This window comes from Narcine bancroftii, chromosome 8 (genome assembly GCF_036971445.1).
Source record: "Narcine bancroftii isolate sNarBan1 chromosome 8, sNarBan1.hap1, whole genome shotgun sequence".
Classification (NCBI taxonomy): domain Eukaryota; kingdom Metazoa; phylum Chordata; class Chondrichthyes; order Torpediniformes; family Narcinidae; genus Narcine; species Narcine bancroftii.
The window spans coordinates 139,725,493-139,741,420 of NC_091476.1; the positions used below are offsets into that span (position 1 = coordinate 139,725,493).

General features: G+C 41.7%; 1 protein-coding gene and 1 long non-coding RNA gene across 8 annotated transcripts in view; one reads left to right on the plus strand and one right to left on the minus strand.

Moving 5' to 3' along the window:
- Window positions 1–485: 485 nt before the first annotated feature.
- LOC138741253 (uncharacterized) lies at window positions 486–11,591 on the minus strand. 2 transcript variants are annotated; one of them, XR_011343427.1, is made up of 4 exons: window positions 10,561–11,591; window positions 10,024–10,396; window positions 2,147–2,237; window positions 486–685 (listed from the first exon to the last, which is right to left on the minus strand). It is a non-coding gene; the product is annotated as an uncharacterized lncRNA (long non-coding RNA). The 2 variants fall into 2 exon arrangements; XR_011343428.1 differs by having other exon boundaries at window positions 486–788.
- The window catches only part of tmem39b (transmembrane protein 39B), a 49,008-nt gene continuing 43,659 nt past the window's right edge, over window positions 10,580–15,928 (plus strand). For 2 of the 6 annotated variants that reach the window (XM_069895036.1, XM_069895035.1), the window contains exon 1: window positions 11,742–11,960. The gene's annotated coding sequence lies outside the window, so the exon portion shown is untranslated. The other 4 variants (XM_069895031.1, XM_069895039.1, XM_069895030.1 and 1 more) reach the window with 4 other exon arrangements.

Genomic DNA, 15,928 nt, shown 5'->3' on the forward strand with positions numbered 1-15,928 from the left:
TCTTCAAACTTACTAACTCACATGCCTACTTTTTTATCTAAGTCATTCATATACACCACAAATAACAGGGGTTCTGGGCAGAACACCACGAGTCAGTAAAGCCTGAAAACATCGTGATTGGGTGTAATATATAAAAGTGCTGGAGAAACTCAGCAGGCCATCCAGAACCGATTGGAAATAAAGGTTAGCAAACATTTCTGGCCTGAGCCCTTCATCAGAGGCTGAGGGGAGATCTAATTGAAGTTTATAAAATGATGTGGTTCTCTCAAATTATGTCATGTTTAAGTTTCGAGAAAATTATATTTGATACTTCTGTTAAATTTGAAGAGACTTGGCGACCTTGTATAAATTATGACTTGGTTAGTATAATTATTTTTCCTTCCGGACTATATTTAATTTTACTGTAGCCGACTGCTACAAAGAAACACACACACTCGCCCTGTGGGAGGTTAAGCTCTACGATTTATTGAGGCTGGAATGGCTCCTTTTATACATTTGAAGTTCCCACCATTTGTTTGATTGGCTGACATCAGCTGGAGGAATAGCAATAGCGGGTGAGAATATTCTTGCATGTGAATACCCTTCTTCCCCAGACTGTTATTGATCTGTTAGCAGGGCAGCTTGGCCAGCACCATTTTAGGGCTGCGGGTCTTGTACTGCTCCAGATTTCAATCTCGCTGGTTCGCTGTGTTAAGGGACATGTTACAATGTGTTAAGCCGCTGTTTACTTCCGTGCGATGTTCCGGCTCGATCTCCGCGGTGGTGGGCCACCACAATACTTCCTTTCTCTTTGTTGGTGAAGACCAAACAATTAATTTTTTACTAATAAATTCAAGGATAGGCTGCTCAGTCTTTTTCTCTTTTTTTTTAGGGGTTTTATATAATAATTTTTTTCTTTTTTTGAAGATTTCAGTTTGACGAGATAACAACATATTCATTAACTGTGTTGTAATGCAATATGTTATGATATGATGTCATATAGTGATTTTTTAACCTTTTTAATTATGTACTCCTATTCTCATGTATTGTTTAATTAATTAAGAGTGAAAAAGAAAGACGCTGTGTGGTTGTGGGGTAGGGAAAGATTAGATTGCTATGGAGTGAGTTTACATAGGTTGGGACAAAATCATGAGCTGAAGGGTCTGAACAGTGCTGTAATGTTCTATAATGCTGAACCTCCATGTTTCCTGTAGATACTTCAGCTTCTTTCAGATGCTGACTGGTTTAATGTGGATTCATTTCTTGATCTCTGCAATTTGAGAGACACGCTATCTGCACAAATCTTTTATAAACTTACCAACTCCCACAATTCCCTTGACTGCTGCTCTTCCCAACCCATCTTCTATAAGGATTCTATTCCTTTCTTTAAATTCCTCTGTCTCCGTTCTCCACATCTACTCCAAGGATGAGACTCTCCACTCCACAGCAGCTTCAGAAACTGTGGCCTCCCCTCTACAACTCTTAACTTAGCCCTCACCCACATTGCCTCTATTTCCCACACATCTGCTCTGGCCTCTCCCTGCCCAGACGTAACAAGGACAAGGTTCCCTTGTTTTTCTCTACCACTCCATCTGCTTCCTCATCCAACATATTATTCTTTGCAATTTCTATCACCTATAATGGAATTTCACCACCAGACACATCTCCGCTAACCTCTGCTTTTCGTTGGGAATTGTTCCCTCTGGTACTCCCTCATCCACTTATCCCTTTCACCTACCGCCCCCTTGATATCTGTCCCTGTGAACGCAAGAAACACTACAGTGGCACTTACACCTCCTCCCTCACCATTATTCAGGGACCAAAACAACCACACAGTCAGGGTCATTTACTATACCCAGTGCTTCCTTGTGGCGTCCTCTACATTGGGGTGACTAACTTTGACTTTCTGTGGATACTGCAGGAACTGCTGAGTTTCCCCAGTACTTTTGTGCACTGCACTAGACTCCAGCATCAGCAGATTTTCTTGTTTACCTGAGTACTTTGAATGCTATTTTTGTTTAGTTTCATTAACTTGCAGCTCTTTTCTATTTCATTTTGGTGTTGATATTTTTAAAAAAATCTGTTTAATGACTAGAAATTTGGCCTGGACCCTGTCTGCAGGAATGTGTTCTAAACTACCCCTCTTTATCCAATTCCTCCCACTTACCCAAGCTGATGATTGCTTTGGTCTGTACTTCCTCATCTTCATGCTTGGTAAAGTAGAGCAGAAGCTCAAGAACCTTCTCTTCAATAATCACCTGAATGTGAAGGGAGCAGAAGTGCCACTAAATAACAGGTGGAATTCCACTCACAGCATCCATGGGTTCCATTCTGGATCCCAAATCACAAATCACGTTTTTATTTCTAAACAACAACCCTGTCTTTTAATAGGCTATCAACTGTAGGAAGTCTGCTAATCCATTATAAAACAGATGGTATATTTTGTGAAAGTATGCTGAAAATGAAAGTGAGTCCAAAGAAACAAATCTCTTCTTTGCAAGCAATACATTCTATAACATTTGATAATCTTGCTTGAATCACAAACTGACAAGAACAAGATAAACTACGAACTGGTTCAATAGTAACCCCAAGTTAAAATGATGTCTGAATTGAAACGGGTACATTTGGATAGCCAGTATGATGATGTCATCCAGTGGAGGCTCACTGGGAGATGCAAAATTTTGTACAGTACTGTTCGGATTCTGAGGCATTCCTCTCAGGTGCCACTGAAAAATGGGGCCTCTGAATCGTGAAGCTGAAATGTGATTTGCTTCTTAGCTTCAAGCCCATCACAAATCTACATATTTACATCAAGAAGGTGCACAACCAATCTTATTATTATTATGAACAGTATCTGCCTTAGTGTTGCCTTTAAACTCCTCCTGCACAAAATCAATGTGATGGCATAGTGCCCCGACGGTACAAAGAGAATGTAGGAGAGCAGGTTTAATGCCAATCAGGGTGGTGTTGTTGGAATCCCCCTGATGCCGTGCCTTCAGCTTCGTTAGAGCACCTGCCACATTAAGAAAGGACATTAGGAAAAGGCTGCCTGTAGAAATGGTGGAAGCAGATACAAAAGTGACACTTAAAAGGTGACTGGACAAGTAGGGAGCAGAGGGATATGTATAATAGAGCTTCAGTTTAACTTGGGTGTTATGTTCAGCACAGACACGTGGGCTGGAGGTCTGTTCCTGTGTTGTGCTGTTCGATGTTCTCCTGCTAATCTGAAATTTGTGGATTCCAGCATTTGGCATTTCCACCTGAGGAAAACAACTGTCTTGCTCATCTATGCCTCTTATCATTTTATCAAGCTTCCCTCAGCCTCTGACACTCAGAGAATGGCCAAGTTTGGCCAATCTCTTTGTATATCCTCTTCTGTACCCTCGCCAAAGCCTCCACATCCTTCCTGTATTGCAGTGGCCAGAACTGTACACAATACTTCAAATCTCACCTTAATATGACTTTTCACTTCACTGCTCAGGTTGAGTGAGAAAGGCACATGTACCGTATGCTCAGGGGAGGCAAAGAGGCTAATACTCCACTTTTCTATTTTTCCATCAAAATGAATGACTGAGTTAAATCATCATTTCATCTGTCACATTCTCTCCATTCAGTTCATCTGCCTATATATAGGGGCAGCACAGTTGGCGAAGCGGTTAGCGCTAAGCCTTTACAGCACCAGCGATCGGGATTGGGATTTGGATCCTGTGCTGTCTGTACAGGAGTTTGCACATTCTCCCCGTGTCTGCATGGATTTTCCCCGGGGACTCCAGTATCCTTCCACCATTTGAAATGTACAGAGGGTTGTAGGATAATTGGGTGTCAATTGGGCAGCATGGACTCAGGGGCTAAAATGGCCTATTACTGTGGTGTGTGTCTAAATTTAAATAAAAAATTTGCTCAAAGGTTTGTTGCATTCTCACAGTTCATGCAAAGCCACTCAGCTTTGAACAATTGACAGCAGATACGTGCTCAGCTGTTCACCAGATCCAGCACCAAGAGTATCATCAAGTTTGGAGATGAAAAATAAAGGAAAGCACAAAGGCACAAAAATAAAAATTAAAGTAAAGTGAATATAAAGGTGGAAAGAAGATGGCGACGAAAAAAGAAAAGTTGAAACCAACGGTAAGAAGAGAGGAAGAGAAGACAACGGAAGAAGAAGGAGAAGGCCTTACCTGTTCGAAGAGGCCCGCGGTGGAGAGAGAAGCCCGCTCCCTCAGGTCGGTAGAAAGTGGACTACAAAAATGGCTCGCTGAGCTGAGTAAAAGTGCGCAACCGCGCATGCAAAAAAACACACCGACGGGAGGGGCGACCAGCTGGGGAGTCGATCTCCACAGCCGGTAATGACAGCTACAGAACAGCAGCAGCAAGAGGAGAACATAGAAGACAACGAAAACAAGAAAGAAGAGAAGAAAAAGACAACAAAGAAACAACAGATGGCCAACCCAGAGGAAGAAGAAGAGGAAGAGTACAGTGAAATGGAAGAAGAAGGGAAAGGCAAGACAATGGATATATTTTCTCTTATTAAAGAATACATTTAAAGAATGGCAAGCACAAGAATTTAGTGATTTAAGAAGAAGAATAAACAGTACAGAAGAGAAAATGAATAAAATAGATATGACCATATCAGAAATAGGAAAAAGAATGGACAAGGTGGAAGAACGAGAAGCAGCAGTAGAAATGGAGGTTGAGGACTTAAAAAAGAAATTAGCAGAATCTAATAAAAAAGTTAAAGAGACACAAGAGCTGTTAGCTCAGAAAATAGATATAATGGAAAATTATAACAGAAGAAATAATATAAAGATAGTGGGCCTTAAGGAAGATGAAGAAGGCAAGAATATGAGAGAGTTTATAAAAGATTGGATCCCCAGGATCTTAGGATGTCCAGAACTACAGCAAGAAATGGAAATAGAAAGGGCACATAGAGCATTAGCCTTTAAACCACAACCACAACAAAAGCCAAGATCCATTTTAGTAAAATTCTTAAGATATACTACAAGAGAAAAGGTACTGGAGAAAACAATGGAGAAAGTAAGAGAGGACAACAAGCTACTGGAGTACAAAGGGCAAAAATTTTTTATTTATCCAGATATAAGTTTTGAAATCCTGAAGAAGAGAAAAGAGTTCAATACAGCAAAGGCGATTTTATGGAAGAAAGGGTATAAATTTATACTAAAGCATCCAGCGGTATTGAAAATATATATTCCAGGACAGCAAAACAGACTATTCTCGGATCCAGAGGAAGCACGAAAATTTGCAGAACAATTACAAAATAGACAGAGATGAAGACGTGTAACGAGAGTACAAAAGACTGCGAACTAAAAAGACGTGTGTATAGGACTATATACATATATAATACATATATTACATAAGTATGTGCATTTAAAAGAAAATATATAGTGTATAGAGAAGAATTAATGAGGGAAAAAAGGGGAAGAGAGGAATAAAGAGGGAATTTAGAGAGTGACCTTTGTTGTATATAAAAATTGAAATCTTTTCTGGGGGGGCTGGGTAGGGAGAAATTACGGTCACTGCAAAATCAGTTGACGCTTGCGAGTGAATTCACAAATCTAAATGGAGAGGGGAGATGTGGTTGCCCGACAAGGGATAATGGGCAACTCAGGAAGGGGAGGGGACAATGGGGTTAAAGAAATATTAGGTAGAAGAATAAGGGGAATGTTTGATGTGTTAAAAATGTTGTCTTATAAACTGTTCAAAGAAAGAAAGCAGAAATGGTTGAGAAGGAAAGGTGATGATGAGGAAACGGAAGGGTAAGATAAACAAAGTATAAAATGGCTACATTAAACTATATGACTTTAAATATTAATGGAATACATAACCAAATCAAAAGGAAGAAACTGCTAAATTTACTGAAAAAAGAAAAAAATGATATTGCATTTGTGCAAGAAACACACTTAACTGAAGTGGAGCACAAGAAATTAAAGAGAGATTGGACAGGACATGTAACGGCAGCGTCATATAACTCAAAAGCTAGAGGAGTGGCTATATTAATCAGTAAAAATGTACCAATTAAAATAGGAAATAATAGATCCAGCAGGAAGATATGTAATGATAAAATGTCAGATATATTCGGAGTTTTGGAATTTACTTAATATATATTCGCCTAATGAAGAAGATGAAAAATTTATGCAGGATATTTTTCTGAAGATAGCAAGTACGCAAGGGAATATATTAATAGGAGGGGATTTCAATCTCAATTTGGATTCAAACATAGATAAAACCGGGAAAAAAATTAACAGAAAGAATAAAGTAACCAAATTTATAATTAAATCGATGCAAGAAATGCAACTTTTGGATATATGGACGAAACAACACCCAAAGGAAAAGGAATATTCATATTATTCGGATAGACATAAAACATATTCAAGAATAGATTTATTCCTGTTATCAGCTTGTATGCAAGATAGAGTTAGAAAAACAGAATATAAAGCTAGAATATTATCAGACCATTCACCCTTGATATTGACAATAGAGTTAGAGGATATCCCTCCAAAAATGTATAGATGGAGATTAAACCCCATGCTACTTAAAAGACAGGATTTTAGAGAATTCATAGAAAGACAAATTAAAATGTATTTTGAAATAAATACGGAATCAGTGAAGGATAAGTTTATATTATGGGACGCAATGAAAGCGTTCATCAGGGGGCAAATAATAAGTTACGTAACTAAGATGAAGAAGGATTACAATCAGGAAACAGAACAGTTGGAAACGGAAATAGCAGATATAGAGAAAGAATTAGCAAGGAAGGAAGACACTACTAAAAGAAGGGAATTGGTAGATAAAAAAATAAAATATGAAACATTTCAAACATATAAGGTGGAGAAAAACATAATGAAGACAAAGCAGAAATATTACGAACTAGGAGAAAAAACGCACAAAATTCTAGCGTGGCAGCTTAAGACAGAACAAACTAAAAGAATGGTATTGGCATCAAGGAAAAAAGACAAACAGATCACATATAATCCAACGGAAATTAATGAAAATTTCAGAGAATTCTACGAACAATTATACCAAACTGAAAACGAAGGGAAAGAAGGCAAAATAGATGAATTCTTAACTAAAATTGAACTACCAAAATTTCAAACAGAGGAACAAAATAAATTAATAGAACCATTTGAAATAGTAGAAATACAAGAGACAATAAAAAATCTGCCGAATAATAAAACACCAGGAGAGGATGGTCTCCCAATAGAATTCTATAAAACATTTAAAGATTTATTAATTCCTCCCCTCCTGGAAGTAATCAACCAGATTGATAAAACACAAAGCTTACCAGATTCGTGCAAAACAGCAATAATTACAGTAATACCAAAGGCAGGGAAAGATCCACTTGCACCAGCATCATATCGACCAATATCTCTACCTTACACAGATTACAAGATAATAGCTAAATTATTAGCAAACAGATGAGCTGATTATGTACCAAAAATAGTAAGTCTAGACCAAACTGGATTCATAAAAAAAAGACGAGCAACAGATAATATTTGTAAGTTTATTAACTTAATTCATGCAGTAGAAGGAAATAAAACTCCAACAGTAGCGGTTGCTTTAGACGCAGAGAAGGCCTTCGACAGAGTAGAATGGAATTATTTATTCAAGGTACTACAAAAATTTAGTTTACCAGAGAAATATTTTAATTGGATTAAAGCATTATATAAGGGGCCATTGGCAAGAGTGACAGTAAATGGATATGTATCAAAACATTTTAACTTAAGCAGATCAACAAGACAGGGATGCCCACTATCGCCCTATTGTTCGCGTTAGCCATAGAACCACTTGCAGAACTGATAAGAACAGAAAATAAAATAAAAGGGATAAAAATAAAAGGCAAGGAATACAAAATCAGTTTATTTGCAGATGATGTTATAGTATACCTAACGGAACCAGAAACATCAATAAAAGAATTACATAAGAAATTGAAGGGTATGGAGAAGTGTTGGGATACAAGATTAATACAAATAAAAGTAAAGCAATGCCAATGAATAATGTGGATTTCTCAAAATTCAAGAAAGAATCACCATTTAGATGGCAAATGCAAACAATACGATACCTAGGTATACAAATAAATAAAAACCTCTGCCATCTATATAAACTTAATTATTATCCACTAATGAAAAAAATACAGGAAGATTTAGAGCATTGGAAAGACTTACCATTAACACTAATAGGAAGGATAAACTGTATTAAAATGAACATTTTTCCAAGGATACAATACCTATTTCAGGCACTGCCAATACACTTGACAGAAAAATTCTTTAAGGAGTTAAAGAAAATAATAAGGAAATTTTTATGGAAAGGGGGAAACCGAGGATAGCACTAGATAAATTAACAGAATGGTATAGACAAGGAGGCTTACAACTGCCAAATTTTAAAAATTATTATAGAGCCGCACAATTAAGATATCTATCAGATTTTTACCAAACAAAAGAAAAGCCAGATTGGACTAGATTAGAGCTAGACAAAATAGGGGAGAAGATACCTGAACATATATTATATAAATGGGATGAAAAATTGGTAAAACATAGGAATTCTCCAGTATTGCACCATTTGCTTAATATTTGGAAGAAGATTCATGTAGAAAGAAATAAAACAAACTACCAATTATCAAAACTAATACTGACGGAAAATCAGCTAATCCCTTTTACGGTAGATAACCTGTCTTTTAGAGAATGGGAGAAAAAAGGGATTAAAAGAATAGAAAATTGTTTTTCGGGAAATAAATTATTATCCTTTGAACAAATGAAGGATAAATATAATATAACTCAAGATACAGTGCTGGCATATTACCAATTGAAATCCTATTTAAAGGATAAATTGGGAAGTAGTCTGAAGTTACCAGAAGGAAGCAATTTTGAATATCTGATTACAGACACAATGATAATTAAAAAATTTATAACAAACATGTATATCAAATTACAAGAAAAGGAGAATGAGGAAATAAATGATAAAACTAAACAAAAGTGGGAACAAGATCTAAACATAAAGATAAAAAAGGAAACATGGGAGAGGTTATGTTTAGGAACTATGAGAAATACAATAAATACGAGATTACGTATGATACAATATAATTGGATACATAGGTTGTATATCACTCCTCAAAAGTTAAATAAATGGGATCCAACAGTATCTGACAGATGTTTTCGTTGTAAAAAAGAAATAGGAACAACAATTCATGCAATCTGGACTTGTGAAAAGGTAAAAAAATTTTGGGAAGATCTAAACCAGATATTAAATAAAATTACAGAAAGCAATATACCAAAAAACCCAGAGATCTTCCTCCTAAGTAACTTAAAAAATAAAGAATTTGGACTTGATTTGGAGGGTGTACAAAAAAGATTTGTTAAGATAGCCCTAGCCGTAGCAAAAAAATGTATTATGTCAGCCTGGAAATTAGAAGATAATTTGAAAATACAGCAATGGTATATAGAAATGAACAAATGTATTCCATTAGAAAAAATAACATATAGTTTAAGAAATAATATAACATTATTTGAACAAATATGGGAGCCGTACATGGAATATAATAGAGAAAACCTACCGGGACATCTATCACCTAAAATGACAAAAGGAAAAGAGAATGGAAAGAATTGACTCAGTGGAAGTTTTTGTTCGTTAATGTTGAGTGACAACATTGTTTGATGGGTTTGATGTAACTTGGACTCAGAGTTTTGAATGGATGGAGGGGGTGGTGGGGGGGGGAGGGGAGGAGGGGGGGGAGAAAATGAAACTGTATATATTTGAAAGGAGAAATGTGTATATCTTGAATAATGTGATCTATAGTGTGAAAAATAAAAAATTTAAAAAAAAAGTTTAGAGATGACACAACAGCAGTTGGCTTAAACAACAATGAATCGCACTGAAGAGAACAGCTGGAAAATCTTGCAAGAGTATCAACCTGAATCTCAATGTGGATAAGACAAAGGAGCTGATCATGGACTTCAGAAGAATTCATAACAACCACCCTCCACAACTCTGCAGTAGAGACAGGGGAGAGCATCAGGTTCCTTGGAGTTCACTTACCTGGTGACCTCGTGGAAACTCAACATTTCCTCACTTGTCCAGAAGGCTGCACTTTCTGAGAAGACTGAAGTGGGCATAGGAGCTTTCTCAAGAGCGTCCTGGCCAGCTGCAATCACAGTGTGGTACGGATGTGGTACAGTGTAGTGTGAATAAAAGCTCTCATGACTGGAGGGTGAAAAAATGCTTTTAATAGCTGATAACTATGGGTAGGGTCTCACAGTCGTCTTCAGAAGGGTTCTGGGTTTAAGCGGGAAACCAGGGTTATACGTGGGCAGATGGGGGTGAAGCTGGGAGGCAGAGCCAGCCATCAGCAAAACACCTTACCAGTGAATCCCAGTTCACTGCATTCATCCCTTCCTGTAGAATTTAGGATCTGCGAATGAAGACCGAGAACATAGGTTCAGAAAAAAAATGGTTAAAAATAGTTATTTACCACAGTTGCCAGGCAACGAGATCGAGGATGCTGGCGCTTGGTGCAGATAGACCACTCCCAAGCAAGAGAAGTGGCAGCTGTAAGGGCAGGGGTAGCGGGGTCACCTGGGTGAGCGAGCTCACTGGCTTCGAGGTCGTCATCCTTGAGCTTGGCCTGTTCCAGCCATTTGACCCGCTCGACGTGGCTCGCCAGGTCCTTCTTTCCCGACTCGAGCAGTCGTTGCCTCTTGGACCTTGAGCGGTCCCCCACGACTAGGGTGCCCCGGATCTGTTCTTCCTCACAAATGTGACCAGTACCTGCACTTCTTGGCAAGCATCCACAGATCCAGCAGGGAGGCATCGATAATCTCTCCTGGCCGCTGGCGACATAGATCGAGCCGGTGCCCTGCTAGGACGTAGTTTCGCGACTTCAGGTACCGAGGCTTCGACGTCTCGATGTCGAGCAGTCCCTAATGATCTCCCCTCGAAACGAGGCGGACCACCTGAATTCCTCGGTGTGGAAGACGTCTATGGTTCAGGTCGACCTGGAAGCAGTCTAGTTAGTAGGTGAACTCCTCAGCCGTGTCGGGGGACACAGGGTCTATCAGTAGCATACCTGGCTTGAGTGGTGCTTCCATCGTTAGGGAATAAGCTAATAAACGAAGCATAAATAAAGCTCTCATGACTGGAGGGAGAAAGAAAGCTAAGGGTAGGCTCTCACAGTGGTCTTGGGAAAGGTTCTGGGTTTAGGCAGGGAACCAGGGTCGTATGTGAGCAGATGGGGGGGGGAGCTGGGAGACGGGGCCGACCCTCAGAACAACGCACTCCCCGTGAATCCCAGTTCACTGCACCCATTGATCTCCCAGGATCGTTGAGTGAAGAGGGGGTGCAAAATCATTGAGGACCCCCTCCCCTCCACCTGGCACACAGCATCTTTCAGCTGATGCAGGAGGATCAGAGCCAGCACCATCAGGCTGAGGAACACGGGCAGCGAGAAAGCTGAAAGACCAAAGGAGCTGCTCACACTGACCCTCCGAGCCTCACTGTTTGCACATGGGAAGGGCTTGGCCTGCAGACAGGTTGGACGTGTGTTCGACCTGCCTGTTTGCATCGAGGGCGGGACCACGCTGTTCCTTGGACTCACCCAATCAGCTGGCAAGAAACTTGACTCGGAGTTCGGCTCGTCGCTCCGCCCCACGCTCCCGATGACGTCAGCGCGCCCCGTGGGCCGCGCAGGCGTCTTGGCACCGCTGGGCCTCCGTTGGCCTGCATTTGGCGGTCGTCGTGGAGCGCGTCTATCAGTGAGTCTGGGACGTGGCGCGAATCTCTTCGTCCCGTTGCCGTGGTAACGGGAGGAGCCGGGGCGCCCCCTTGTCACCGCACCCCCTTCCCCTGCCCTGGCCTCCCCTCACCCCCCCCTCGGCCGGCCTTCCTGGCCGCAGTTGCATCACTTGCCTGTCCCAGTGTGGTCCGGGCCGCTCTCCTCTCAGTCAGGCTGGTCACGGTGCTCCAACCCTATCGGCCAGGTGCGACCCAGGGAAGTGGGGGACGTCGCTTCGCTGCTGTGGTTATTGTGTCTGCATTCACTCGAAGGGAATTTGGTTGCACGTTTATCTTGAAATAATGCATTGTTTGTTTCCCAAATGCAGAGACAAAAATGAGTCAAACTGTTGTATTGACTAAGGTATAAATACTGCATAATGTACTTGTAATTTCATACTGTACAGTTTAACAGAAAGGAAGTCAATCAGCAAATATGCAGCTCACAAAAGTTGGAGAAAACTCAGCACCAGATCATGCTTCATCCAGTTTGACATCTCTCTCAGATTTATTGTCAGTGAGTTGGAGGGGGAACCAATATCCTGGCGGGGAGGTTGGTTCGAGCTGTTGGGGAGGGTTTAAACGAGTTGGGGGGGGGGGGAAGAAGGACAAACGCACAAAGCAATGTTCTGAGTTGATGATGAAGGGCAGGCAGGGGGACAAAACAAAAAAATGTAGCCAGTAAAAGGGTGGGGTGGGGGTTGAAATGTGTCTGTTTCAACGCTAGGAGTATTAGGAATAAAGGGGGTGAACTTAGATCAGTGTGTGGAACTACCATGTTGTGGCTGTTAAAGAGACTTGGCTCGAGAAAAGGCAGGATTGGCCAATGCACGTAGGTTGAGGCATTTTAAAAGGAATAGGGTGGGAGGTAGAATAGGGGGAGTAGTAGTATTACTGGTTATAGAAAGGGAGGGCGCTGCAAAAGGATATCCACGGAGTCATTGTGGGTGGAAGTCAGAAATAGGAAGGGAGCTATCACTGTGCTTCAAGTAGTCTATAGACCCCCCAAATAGCCCTCGGGACACCGAGGAGCAGATAACCAGACAGATCTTGAAATGGTCCAGGAAATACACGGTTGTAGTTATGGGTAATTTTAACTTCCATAATATTGACTGGCGCTGCCTGATTGCGAGAGATAGATGGGGCTGAATTTGTCAGGTATGTTCAAGAAGGATACCTGACACAATATGTGGACCAGCCGACGAGAGGAGAGGGCATGCTCAATCTAGTTCTGGGTAATGAACCTGGTCAGATGGCATGCGGCAGGAACTAACGAGTACATTAAAAAAGCATGGAAGTCGTGGAGTCCCACTGGGACTAGAAAATGGGAAATATGGCTGACAAAACAGGTGAGGCAACAAGTCAAGAGGAAGAAGGAAGCGTGTTAGATATAGGAAGCAGGAAACAGGATCATGAGAAATGTATAGTTGCCAGGAAGGTGCTTAAGAAAGGATTAAGGAGAGCTCAAAGGGGGCATGAGAAAGCCTTGGCTTGAATGATAAAGGAGAACTGCAAGGTGTTCTATGCGTGTGTGAACAGAAGGATCTTGAGGGTGGGGCTACTAAAGGAGGTGAAATGTGCCCGGAGGTGGAGGAGGTTGGGGAGGTCCTAAAGAATATTTTGCTTCAGTATTCACAAAAGGACCTTGATGATGGTGAGGTCAGAATAGAATGGGCCTGTGTTCTGGACATTGTGGAGATTAAGGAAGAGAAAGTGAAGGATCTTCCTGGAAACATCAAGATTGATGTCCCCAGGGCAGGATGTGATGTACCCTGGTTGTTGTGGGGAGTGAGGGAAGAGATAGCTGGGCAGTAGCTGTGATCCCCAGGGGAGGTGCTGGAGGATTGGAGGATGGCAAGTGTCGTCCCCTTGTTTCAAAATGGTAATAGGGAGAATCTGGGGAATTATAGACCAGTGAGACTAAACTAAATTAGAGAGGATTCTTAAGGATAAGAGCTAAGAGCATTTGGAGAAGTAGTCTACTCCAGCATAGAAAGTGTGGCTTTGTGAAGGCTTTATGAATCATAAGCCTAATTATTTTGAGGAGGTAACAAAAGAAATTGATCAAGGTAGGGCAGTAGATGTGGTTTACATGGATTTTAGCAAAGCATTTGGCAAAGTCCCCCGTGAAAGTCTCATCCAGAAAGTCATGAGGCATGGGATCAGTGGAGCCTTGGCACTGTGGATAAAAAATTGGCTTACAGGAAGAAAGCAGAGAGTAGTAATAGAAGGAAAGTATTCTGCCTGGAAGTCGGTGACTAGTGGAGAGCTGCAAGGATCTGTTCTGGGACCCCTGCTCTTTGTGATTTGTTTAAATATCCTAGATGAAGAGGCAGAAGGATGGGTCAGTAAGTTTGCAGATGACACAAAGGTTGGAGGAGTTGTGAATGGAACTGAAGGTTGTCGAAGGTTAAAGGAGGATAGAGACACGATGCAGAGTTGGGTAGAAAAGTGGCAGATGGAATTCAATCCGGATAAGTGTGAAGTTGTAGCATCTCACCAGAGGCTTAATGGAACTGGCTCAGGAGGTTCCAAGTGACATCATGATGTCGCAATGCGATGATGTCATTTGGAACATGTAGGGTTTTCAGAAGCTGCAAGTGACTGAGTAACGACTTTTTCTGAACTTCGACTCAACTCCGTCTGATCATTTTTCTTGTTCTTAATTTCACACTGTGACACAGTTGCTACATTGATGACCCCAAAAGGCCTAAACAGATATTGGACCCAAAATGGACAATGCAGCAGTTTTGCTCAAAATGTCTGTCTTTTGGACTACTCAACCTGAAGTTTGGTTCGGGCAGGCTGTTGTGCAGTTACATATTCGCAAAATAGAAGTGAACGTCACTAAGTACTATCATGTGGTAAGCGCCCTCAACCAGGACGCGGCTGGTCGAGTTGCGGATCTCCTTCGGGACCCACCAGTTCTCGGCAAGTACAAAGCCCTAAAAGCCCTTCTTCTCTGAATTTACAGTCTCTCATGGTGTGAGCGAGCTGCACGGCTCCTCCATATCGATGGCCAAGGGAACTGTGCCCCTTCGGAGTTAATGAATGATGTTGGCACTGGCAGACAGCCATAGGCCTTGCTTGCTCATCTGCCTCATGTTGGCTGACGAGGACTTTGATAACCTTGAACAGTGGTTGCCCGTGCAGACATTTTATGGCACACGAATCAGCAAGGTGCAAGGCCCACAGATGTTAATGCTGCTTCACACCCAAAGGCCCAGACTCCATGAGTACCAGCGATGAGGGTGCACGTTCCTCCAGACAAGCATGACTCCATGACAACCACCTGGTTTTTTTTTTTAACCATCAACATTGGGGTTCTGGAGCTCGCCTCTGCCGACCCCCTTGCACTTTTCCAGGGAAACGCCATGGCCAGTCATCGGTAATGTCATTTGGCCACCATAGCAGCCTACTCTGCATCTGGGGTGAACTCTCCCAGCGTTTATATTTCTAGTTGACACAGGTGCAGAGGTTAGTGTCCTTCCTCCTTCGTGCTTGATTCCCATACCAACAGCTTGGGTCTGGCACTCATTGCAGTGAATAACAGTTCGATTTGTACCAATAACACATGGACTATACCCCTAAAATATGGCGACAATAAATTCACATGGAAATTCATTCTTGCTGCTGTGCCCTGGCCGTTGCTGGGTGCTGACTTCCTCAGAGCCCACTCACTGATGGTGGACTTAAAAGTGCCCCGGTTGGTGAACACCACGATGTTCCAGACTTTCCGCCTTGGAAAAGCCAAACTACCCTCCCTGCATCTAGACATCGTGGAGTACTCGAGCAACGAATTTGCCAAACTTGCAGAGATTCCAGACATTATCACTTCCCAGTTCTTCACTGCCACACCTTAACATGGCATTGCACACCACATCCTCACCCAAGGACCTCCTCTGTATGCCTGAGACCGACGCCTGCCACCTGACAAGTTGCGGCTTGCAAAATAAGAGTTCCACAAAATGGAGTAACTTGGAATCATACAGGGCTGATAGCCCAAGGGGTTCCCTGCTACATATGGTGCCCAAAGCCACAGGAGGATGGAGACCTTGCGGGATTACAGGCATCTCAACAACTCAACCACTGCGCACCACTACCCTGTGCCCCATATACAGGTAATCTTCATGGGGCCAGGATATTTTCTAAAATTGATGTGGTGCCCAAAACT